Genomic DNA, 11,962 nt, shown 5'->3' on the forward strand with positions numbered 1-11,962 from the left:
CCGATTATATCAAAGATTCAAGCCTAAGAACTACAAGTTTCCTCCAAATACGCTTTCGATCAAAAACCTAACCAAAACACGTCCGAATGACCTGAAATTTTGCACACACATCCCAAATAACATGACGGAGCTACTGCAACTTCCGGAATTCCAATCCGACTCTCGGATCAAAAACTCACTATCGGACCAGAACTTCAAAAATTCAAACTTCGGCATTTCAAGCCTAAATGAGCTACGAGCCTCCAAAATACATTCCGAACACGCTCTCAACCCCGAAATCACCTAACGGAGCTAAAGGAACCATCGGATTCCCATTCCGAGGTCGTCCTCACACTGTTCTGATTACAGACCATTTTTCAACACTTAAGCTCTCATTTAGGGACTAAGTGTCCCAAAACTCTCCAAAACTTAACACCGAACGTCCCGGCATACCAAAATAGCATAAATGAACTTAGGGGAAGCAGTAAATGGGGAATCGGGGCGTAAATTCCAAAAACGACCGGCCGAGTCGTTACAAGGAGCTTCACCAACCACACGACCGCTGACCTGCTCATAGGAGATAACCCACCTAAGCCAGTGCTCATTCACCAGCTGCACAAGTCCATTCACTCCTCGTGGACATCAACTAAATATGCGACAATATCTTCCAATTCAAAGTTATGTTGTATCCTTCTTCATATCAAGCAGCTCCTTTCCGTCATATCAAATCTCCCGCCGTTATGCTAGCCAATATTTCAAATTAAACTCGTAGACCTAGTCACTGTCCACCATGAATCCCAAATCACTCTAAACTTTTCTCAAGGAGTGCAGTCATCCTACCACATAACCTATATGCTACTCTGCCTCAAAGGCGAATTGAAGAAAACCATAACACCAGCGAACTTAACGTATTCAACAAGGACAATGACACCACATAACATATGAAAATTCCACCACGCTCAAAAATACCAAGTCTTGTTACTCAATCAAACCAAACTTGAACATTCATAGCCCGATTGCCTCCCCTTCGCCAGAAATAAAATTCTGAATCTCTGAATCTTGCATTGAGTAAATATCCTTCCAAGTCATTCACTGCTTCAACGCATAGACAAGGATCCTACCATTACACCAATACTGTGTGATAGCAACACACGAATCGTCATAACAATTAATACCAAATCACAAAACCTTGGGTAATACTGATACTAAGCTAAAACGACAGAACTACCTTCTGCAAGGTGACAACAATAGCCCAACGACTACGCAGGGAGAACATCCCGCTCCACATTTGTAGTACCATCAAAATTCCTCAATTCTTGATTTATAATAAGCTTTGCGTTGCGTAAGTTTGAGTAGGAAAGAAGTAAAGGCATAAGCCTCAAAGGAATCAAACCGCACGATAAGGAATCAAGAAGGGAAGTGCTCCTATAGCCCTGTAGCCTCTCGAAGATAAGTACAGACGTCTCCGTACCGATCCGCAAGACTCTACTAGACTTACTCATGACTCGTGAGACCGAAAAGGAACCTAGCGCTCTGATACCATGTTGTGACGACCCAAAATCCACAAAGGGTCGTGATGACGCCGGATACTGCTGTCAGGCAAGCCAACCATAAATACTTAATAAAATTCTCGTTTAAATAATTGTGAAAACTATGATTTTCCTTCAATTTGGCTAGTAAAAGATAATCTTTACGAAATAAATAAAAGAATATTTAGAAGTTAATACAGAAAACCCCATAATCATCCCAAAACCCGGTGTCACAAGTGCATGAGCAGTTTCTAGAAAATATGTAATACAACATCTATCCGGAATACAAAATTGGACAGAAAAGAAAATACAGTACAATACCTTGAAGGAGACTCTGCTGGCTGCGGGTCGTCTCGAGAGGTGCAGCTCACCTTAGTCTCCGTATTAACCATGCCGCTGCGCCCAACTAGGCCACTAGACATACATGTGCCTGTGCAACAAAAATGCACAGCAAGTGTAGTATGATTACAAAAACAACGTGTACCCAGTTAGTATCCCGTCTAACCTCAAAGAAGTAGAGACGAGAGGTCGACTTCGACACTTACTAGTGGTTCACTAATAGTATATTAATAATGCGAATAATCATGGATTTATTAAAAATGACAGTAAACTCAAGTAAGTCAAGAAACAAGTAAACATTTCCTTTTTATATTTAGAAGTCTCCAAATTCATAATCCATTATTTATCAATTTATCTCAGACCAGGGAGGCAATATCAATTTGTAAATCTCAAGCAAGCATTACAAGCATGCGCAAATTATGTCGAGGTCGTACGGCCCGATCCAATAAATATTTAAACTTTGCACTGCCAGAGGGTCAAATGGCGCGAACCATAGATGCATCTATTATCCCGCTCGCGAATCATACGTGCGACGCGGTTAAATATAAATAATAGAGTTACTCCGCTCGCGAATCATACGTGCGATGCGGTTACTCATAGATACACACATTCAAACAGTCAATTAAGAATTCATCAAAAAACATTTATCCAAGGAAAAGTCAATTCTCTTTTAACGATTTAAGAAAATGAGGTTTAACCCTTTTTAAAAACTCTTTTACTAATTCGATATGATTTAGGCAATTTCAGTTGTCAATAAGATTACAAATATTTTAGGTATAGCATGCTTTTGGTTCCTAGACTACCCGGACTTAAACAAAATAGTAGCTACGCACGGACTCTCGTCACCTCGTGCGTACGTAGCCCCCACAAATAGGAGCGCATAACCAATTATTTCACCTATGGGGACAATTTCCTCTTACAAGGTTAGAAAGGAGACTTACTTCTCTCTGAAGTCCAATAACCGGCTTCCAAGCCCCTTCCGATGACTCAAACCGAGGCCCCAACACTCCAAAACTAGCCAAATAACGGGCAAACCAATGAAAATACACCCTAATACTCATAACAATTCAATTTATATAAAATTCCAACTCCGCTCGAAAAGTTGACAAAATCTCCCTTGGGCCCACGTGTCCGGATTTCAAAAATTTTCGAAGATAAAGTTTACCCCCAACCTCATGAACTCAAATATATAATTGGCTCTCAATTTCATGTCCAAAATCGTGGTCAAAATCCAAGAATACAAATTTCCTAGGTTTTCTTCAAAATTCCAAAATTTCTACTAATTTACATGATTTTCCATGTTAAAATTTAAATATAATCCAAGTAATTAACTTGCAATAGGTGGGAATCACTTACCTTGACATGGATGATGAACATGGAGCTCCAAAATCACTCCTAGGTCGGCTCCCATGGAGGAAATGAGATGAAGTGAGCCAAACCCATTTCTTTACACTTATACACTGCCCAGACGACTCTTCTTCGCGATCGCGAGACACCAATCGCGTTTGCGAAGAAGAAAATTCCCAAAAACCATTTTCCAAACTCTTCTCAGACAGCCTCTAGTATAATGGCCATAAATTTTTGTACAAAACTCCAAATGACAAATGGTTTAATGTTTTGAAAATTGGAAACCAAGATCTACAGCTTTCTGGTTTTGGTCATCTCCCAATTCCTTATAGATTTTGAGATATAAGCTGCCAAAGTCAGCCCTGTGCAACACAATTTCTTCTTCATCTTCCCAGACAGCCTGTAGTGTACCAGCCATAACTATTTGTACACAAATCCAAATGGTAAATGGTTTACTTTTCTGAAACTAGACATAAATGGCTACAACTTTCATTTTTGGGTCATCTCCAAATTCCTTATAGATTGCGAGATATGAGCCTCCGAAGTCAGACCTGTGCAACAGAGATTTCCTTCTTCGCGAACGGGAGGATCTCTTCGCGAACGCGTAGAATAGAGTCCCTGAAGCCAAATCCTTCTTCGCAAACGTGTAAAACAGAGTCCCTGAAGCTAAATCCTTCTTCGCGAACGCGAGAGGATCCTCGCGAACGCGAAGAACAACACCTGACACCAGCAACAGCTATTGTAAAATAGCCGAAATGATCCGAAACCACCCTGAAACACCTCCGAGGCCCCCGGGGCCCCGTCCAATCATACAAACCAGTCCCATAACATAACACGGACCTGTTCGAGGCCTCAAATCACATCAAACAACATCGGAATTATGAATCGCACCCGAATTCAAGCTTAATGAACTTTAGAACTTCAAACATCTACATTCGATGTCGAAACCTATCAAATCACGTCCGATTGATCTCAAATTTTGCACACAAGTCATATTCGACATTACGGACCTACTCCAACTTCCGGAATTGGATTCCGACCCCGATATCAAAAAGTCCACTTCCGGTCAAACTCCTCAAAAACCTTCAAATTTCTATCTTTAGCCAAATGACTCCAAAATGACCCACGGACCTCCGAATTCACTTCCGATCGCGCTCCGAATACCAGAATCACCTTACAGAGCTATTCCCAGACTCGGAATCCCAAATGGACACTGATAACACTGAAATACACTTCAACCCAAACATATGAAATTCTTCCAAAAATGCTAACTTCCATAATAGGCGCCGAAACGTTTTCGGGTCTTCCAAAACCCGAACCGAACATATGCCCAAGTCCGAAATCATCATACGAACCTGCTGGAACCTTCGAATCCTGATTCCGAGGTCGTTTACTCATAAATCCAATCTTAGTCAATTCTTTCAACTTAAAGCTTCCGAAATGAGAATTCTCTTTCCAAATCAACTCCGAACTTCCCGAAATTCTATTCCGACCATGCGTACAAGTCATAATACTTGAAGTAAAGCTGCTCATGGCCTTAAACTGCCGAACGACGCGCTAGAGCTTAAAACGACTGGTCGGGTTGTTACATTAAAAGAAGAGCCAACTCTCATTTTTTACACTTCGATCTCGTCATGTTTCCATTGACGTTTCAGCTGCATATAATTAATGCCGTGTCTTCCCCGAAACATACACTTTCTAAGACAATCTAAACAATGTAATATGAAAAATCAATGTTAACGTGCGCTCATATTTGTAAATGATAAGCAATTCTAGAAATTATCTCAAGGGAAATTGATGGAGTAAAAAGCAGATGTTCAAGAGTAAAAGTCCTCAGTTCCTCACTGATAGTTCCACCATTAAATGAAGGGAAAAGGGTTTTAAAAAATCAATTTATTATACGAAATATTTTAATATTAGCATGCTGTTGTGAAATATTATTTTGTAGTGGATGTCTATAACTTCTAAAGAAGTTACTCCCACTACTCTTTTCCATTATGTAGATAACTCCCACTACTTCTCACCATTATAGTTGTAACTCCCACACCTCCATAACCTCCCCATGATCTTCCTCCATGATCTCAAATGTTTAATGTCATGTTTATGGCATTCTTTTGTATGCCTCTATGTAATCCTATAAATAGAGGGTTTTCGCATCACATTGTATACACTTGAATACATAGAAGAAATAAGATTCTCTCCTCTCTTCCTCTCTGCATTGTTGTCTATTTTATTGTTCTATATTGTTACTTGAGCTAAGTTTCGTAACACGTTATCAGCACGAGTCTCTAACCAAGATTTGAGTTTGGTTCTTCTTCCGCCCATGTTCTGATTAGTCTCATTACGAGAATCAGAAAAGAATAACTACTATAACTAGTAAGTACAAAAGCAGGTAAGTGTGAGGTTGGACTTGAAAGAGAGTCTGCTATGCTCCAGGTTTACTGCTCCATTACTTATGTTGTGTTTTCAAGTCTTTTGAGTTGACAATTTAACTTCCCAATAATTTTCATTCTTGAACTTGTCTAAATTATTAAAGTTTAGAAAACCGAATAGGTAATTGAATTTTTTTCAGTATGAGTTTGTGTCAGTTACATGAGTTCTTGGGGTTATGGCTTATGTTATGCTAGTAATAGTTCCTCCACTGCATCTAGTATTTTGATTACAAAGAGAAGGAAATCGGTAATTATAATTTTAATAAATATTTGACCCACCACTCAATGGCCCCTATAATTGTGTGCACTTTTACTTGTAAGTGGCCTGGCCTGATAACTTTGAGCTAACTGGATAATATAAAAAGTGATTATTCTGAGGTTATATATGTGCGCTTATTTTTTGTTGTTAGTGATATTGATAATAGTAAGAAAGTTTGAGTTATTAGTACCGATGAAATTTTTCTCACACTTTTGAAGTACTCATGAATTGTATAACTTACATATTTTTGTCATTATTTTAATATAATATACTGTGAACTAAATTTTTTCAGAGTCTTGTAAGAAATAGTTGATCTCATTTATATCTTAAAGAAGTCAAAATTACGTGCGATGAGTTCATAAATTGATGAAGTACTAATGTTTATAAAATTGTTATAACAGAATGGTTTTATGCATAACCATTATATGTGGCCCTGTGGGTAAGTGATTTAGAGGACCGAGGATGAGCCTCAATTGTATTTTGGTCTATTATGCTATTGATTGAGGGTAAGACGATGGGTTCAAGTCTCATCGTACCTTGAGGGTAAGACACTGGGTTTAAGTCCTAGTGCACCATGATAATAAGTAGTTGGGTTCGAGTCCCAATGCATTATATCCTAACATGCCTTTATATGGATAAGGCATTGGGTTTGAGTCCCGATGCACCATATTGATGATATAATGATGACTAAAGAAAAATAATATATTTTTCATAAAAAAGCATAAATTTTGTCCCACTTGATTTGCTCCATTCTTGAATTGAATGTGAAAACGGTGCATAATAAGTCTAAATAAACACAAGTGGTTGACCAATGAACATGGGCGTACCAAAGATCAAATAATAACAGTCATCATTATGGTAATTGTAAAAAGGAGAACGATAAGGGTTCTCAAAATGGTCCTTCAAAGGTGAAGGAATATGTATCAATGTGGTCTGTTAATACGAGACATGTTCATATGATTATAGTCCATTCGTTGAAAATGTGACTTGTGATAAGCATTGTAAATGCAGGCTCATTCCTGAAAGTAAATGCTGAAATATATATGTGATAAAAATTATGCATAAGAATGTGCTTATGCATGGTTGGATAAATACCACAACTCACCTCTAAGGGAGGTTTGAGAGAAATAAAGATAATGAATATTACAATATGGTTACATGAATATGTCATTGGTCGCGTACACATGGTACGCCAAAAATATTTTACCATTCCTTATAAAAAGTTATTAAAGGCAAAAGTAAAGCAATAAATGAGTCTTGTCTATAATGTTTTTTATTGTGACAAAGATAAGATAATTTTTTCCGTGGAGGAAAAATTCACCACTTGGATGGTGGTATAAAAGATCTTGTAGTACAAAATTATTGAGAGCTCCGAAAGAGCGAATTTATTACTACCGGAATAAATAAAATTATTCATGGCATTGGTGGTAGCAAGTCTCAAAAAGGAACTTTTTGAGTTTCAAATATATTAGCCAAAGTGGTTGGCATATTGAGACTATAAATGAAAGGAAGATTGAATATCTTCATATTACTATATTCATACCGGGTAAATATGAAAGGTTACCCGATTTTTCTTCTATTTGTACTACAGATGTATAAGCATCGTGATGGAATCACATGCCACAAGTAAACTAGAGGTTTATTGAAACAAATATTAGTTGGCATGACCGGTTGACCATCCCGGTTCAATTATGATGTGAAAATTGATTGAGAATTCACATTGGCATATATTAAAGAAATAGAAGATTCTTTAAGAATTCTCTTGTGATGTTTTTTTTCTCATGATATACCAGTTAAGGTTCAGATTGAATCCCTTGATATCTGGAACGAATAAAAGGTGATATATATGTATGGGCCCAATCACCTGCCATGTGGATCGTTTACTATTATATGATTTTATTAGATGCATCTATTGTATGGTCACATGTGCGTTTGTTATCAACCTGCACTTTGGTTTTTGCAAGGTTGTTTGCTCATATTATTAGAGCACAGTTCCAGAATATATATTATGATAATTTATCTTGATAATGCTGGTTTAAATCCAAGTTGGTTTAGCAGAAATTGTATGCCTCCAATTATAGCTAAACCATTGGTTATGAGAACAAAACTCCAAATAGAAATTTTGTATTAAGTATATTATTTATTATACAACAACACCTGTACGCATCTAGCCAACAAGTTATGATAAATTCTCCCCATCACAATTGGTTCAGGGTCAGGAACCAAATATTTTTTCATCTAGAAATATGGATGTACTATATGATTTAATTGTGCCACCACAATGCACAAAGATTGGTCTCAATGAAGGTTGGGGATATGTGTTGGTGATCCCAACATTAGGGGGAGAAAATGAGCAGCTGAAAAAAAAGTAATACATGGAATGAATTATTATGAGTATATTAGATCCTCGTACAAGAAAATATGAACTTGAAGTTCAAGTGATACTTCATTTGCAAAATATTTCCATGCGTATTTGCTGACCCAAACTAAATGTCATATTTCAGCTACTAATGCTCCAAATAGAATAAAGTTCGTGATGGACATAGTCTATGAAACTCTTGAAGCGTAATAGACTAATCGATTTCAAAGATAAAACTCCTTGAAGAAGGAGAGGAGCAAATGTTCAAGATGGTCATAATAAGGAGGCAAATGCTTTATAAGAGCACCATGACATAACATTTTATAAGACCTCATGGAAGAGGCTCAGGTACCTGAAAATAATGAGATCTCGATAAGTTATGTCTTTATTATGCGATGATGGAACTGATGTAAAATGATCGTTGACGATGTTGTTAATATAATGTAGCGCTCAATATTATTAATATTGACGAGGATCTTGAGCTCAAATCTGTCATGGAATTCGGACAGATAAATGATTGGCCAAATGAAAAATATGCAATGAAATTTACTTCACCTGAAAAATGTAAAGTTGGACGGATAGTCCCCACACCTGAAAGTGAAATGAAAAATCAAGTCGATAGACAAAAAGACGACTTGTGGCACAAAATTTTCGTAAATATCCTGGTATTAGGAGACATGTTCTCCTGTGGGGGGTCTGACAATACATTTGATATGCATATAATGAAAATCCTTGAATGATTTAAATTGTTCTGAAGCATATTAAGGTTCCCAAGAAATTTATTAAATAAATCTTCGGCAGATCCTTATGTAGATTAGAGCGATCATTGCGTACATGATTTATGTTTGTGTCTAGTGCAATTGGTGCACTAATATATCTGGCTAGAACCATGAGTATAACAATATGCTAGTAAGATATAGTTTTATTTCAATGTGGAGATATTGAAATACAACTAGTATTATATTTCAAAAGGAATACTTGATTTAGATTTGTTTATTCTAACAAATATCGCCAAGATTTTGTTGGTTATGCAAATGCAGGCATTTTCTGAAGTTCGTTCTTCAAACATTCTATTTGCATGTGAGAGTACTGCCATATTATCATATTACAAGGCAGTTAATTGTTGATACTTATTTAAGTCATGCCAAGATAAGCAACTGATAAAGCAAGGGGCTCAACACACAACAGACGTGTGACTTGACTTTGAAGAGAAGATTCCAATAATACTGAAGATAATGTTGTTTGCTTATATCAATTGAAAGAAGGACTATCGAAGGAGACAAAATAAAGCACATTCACCAAAGTTCTTCAACAAGTTTTTTCAAGTGATAATTTGACAAACTTCTTCACAAGACATTGCGGATCTCAATATTAGAGAATTGGTATACAAGCTTGAAATTCGCGTACTCCGAAGATAAAGTGATGTTACATCAGGGGAGCAAATACGCGCTGTACTCTTTTTTCCTTAGCTAAGATTTTATCCCACTGGGTTTTTCTGGCAAGGTTTTTAATGAGGCAGCAAATAATGCGTATTACAAGATATGTGTACTCTTTTTCCTTCACTAAGATTTTTTCCCACAGGGTTTTTTCTTAGTAAGGTTTTAACGAGGCACATTATCTATAGACACCAAGGGGGAGTGTTGTGAAATATTATTTTGTAGTGGATGTCTATAACTCCTAAAGAAGTTACTCCCACTACTCTTCTCCATTATGTAGATAACTCCCACTACTTCTCACCATTATAGTTGTAACTCCCACACCTCCATAACCTCCCCATGATCTTCCTCCATGATCTCAAATGTTTAATGTCATGTTTATGGCATTCTTTTGTATGCCTCTATGTAATCCTATAAATAGAGGGTTTTGGCATCACATTGTATACACTTGAATACATAGAAGAAATAAGATTCTCTCCTCTCTTCCTCTCTACATTGTTGTCTATTTTATTGTTCTATATTGTTACTTTGAGCTAAGTTTCATAACACATGCGTTATACTATGGACTATGGAGTAATTAATTAAAACCATTCGGTTAACAACTTCTCTTGCATTTACTCTTTAACTCTTACAATGGGTAATTTTAACCAAAGCCAAAAGTGAAGAGACAAATTTAGACCATTTTTACATTCAGCCGAATTACCCCGGTTCATGCTAGAGCTCTATTTAAATCAAGGACAAATACAAGATTGTCCGCGACAAGAGCATAAATGACCCCAAAAGTATAATCAATGAATAATCAGAATATTTCGTGGTAAAAATAACAAAATGATAAATTTGATATTTTCTTTTGAAGTTCAATATTGATCAGTTATGAAGTAAGTATGGTGAGGATGTCCATTTTGCCTTATCAGAATTACTTCTACAAAATTAAAGAAATAGATTTTTTCCAAATTTGTTTTCAATTTTATAGAATTTTTGTAGGTTTTTATTATTTGTTTGCATTTTGTGCACGTTTAATTTTGTTAAAATCATAAAAAATGCCCCAAAAAAGTCAAAAATATCATGCATTGCGTATTAGATTTTGTGTTCATATTTTAGGATTAATTGGTTAATTAATTGCTTTATTAAAATGAAAATCACATAAAAAAATTTTGTTCATTTTTACATTTTTAGCTTTAAATATTAGATTAGTAATCTTCTCTTTACTAATTTAGGGTTAACTAATTTTAAAAATAGTACAAATAGATAATTAGTTTATTTTGATTAGATTAATTTAGGATTTAGTTAATTTAATTAGGAATTTTAAAATTAAAAAAAAAAAGAAAAGGAAAATAAAGAAAAGGAAATAGGATAAACAACTTGAGTTTTCTGATATTGGGACACCCCAAAGAGCAAAATGCAATGGCCCAAATGTTATTTTACCCAATTCCGCCTTAGCCCAATTAAAGGCCACCCGGTCTGGTTCCCCCATTACCAAAACGACACCGTTTACCCCCCCCCCCCAATCCCAGCCGTTGGATCATTTCGCAACTGATCAACCCAATCCCTTAAAACTGTCCTAACCAGCTCCCCAAACGCTAGAGACCAGACCCCATTCCCCCCATCTCTCATCTCTATCGTCTCTCAAATTCCCACCGTCCGCCGCCCACCGAAAATTGCCTCACGGCGGCGGCGACGCTCCAATCCACCCCAAATTTATACCAGATAATCCCCAGCCTCCCCTTTACACTAATCCATCAATGTTTTCACCAAAATCCCCACCTATCTTCATTAATCCCAGATCTGAGATACAAACCCAAACCCTAAACCACCTGAAAAAACCCCAAAATCATACCAAATAACCCCTAGCCTTCCCTCACCACCATCCTACCACCGATTCCCCAAAAACCCCCTTTAATCTTTTCAAATCCTAGATCTCAGAGAAACCAGAAACACTAGTTTTCCAAATTTGGTCGATTCTTCTTCTGTTTCCTTCGAGTTTCAAGACTTGATTTGGGTTTAAAACTTACGCTAATTGATCGTTCTCAATAAGAACGATTGATTAACGTATTTTTGGACCCATCTCGAAGCTGTTCCGATTAGCCAGAAGCCGTTTTGAGCCCGTTAGGTATATTTAATCTTTTTTTTGTTTTCTCCTGTGCTTTCTCTTTTCTTTTCCTTTATTGAATGTGCATGTGATTGACCATGTTGTTTAGATTAATTAGTGTGTTATTCACTGTTAGGTTAATTTTAAAAATTATTGGAGCATGCTGAACTTTATGATTAAGTTTGATTTTCTG

This window comes from Nicotiana attenuata, unplaced genomic scaffold, assembly GCF_001879085.1.
Source record: "Nicotiana attenuata strain UT unplaced genomic scaffold, NIATTr2, whole genome shotgun sequence".
NCBI lineage: Eukaryota > Viridiplantae > Streptophyta > Magnoliopsida > Solanales > Solanaceae > Nicotiana > Nicotiana attenuata.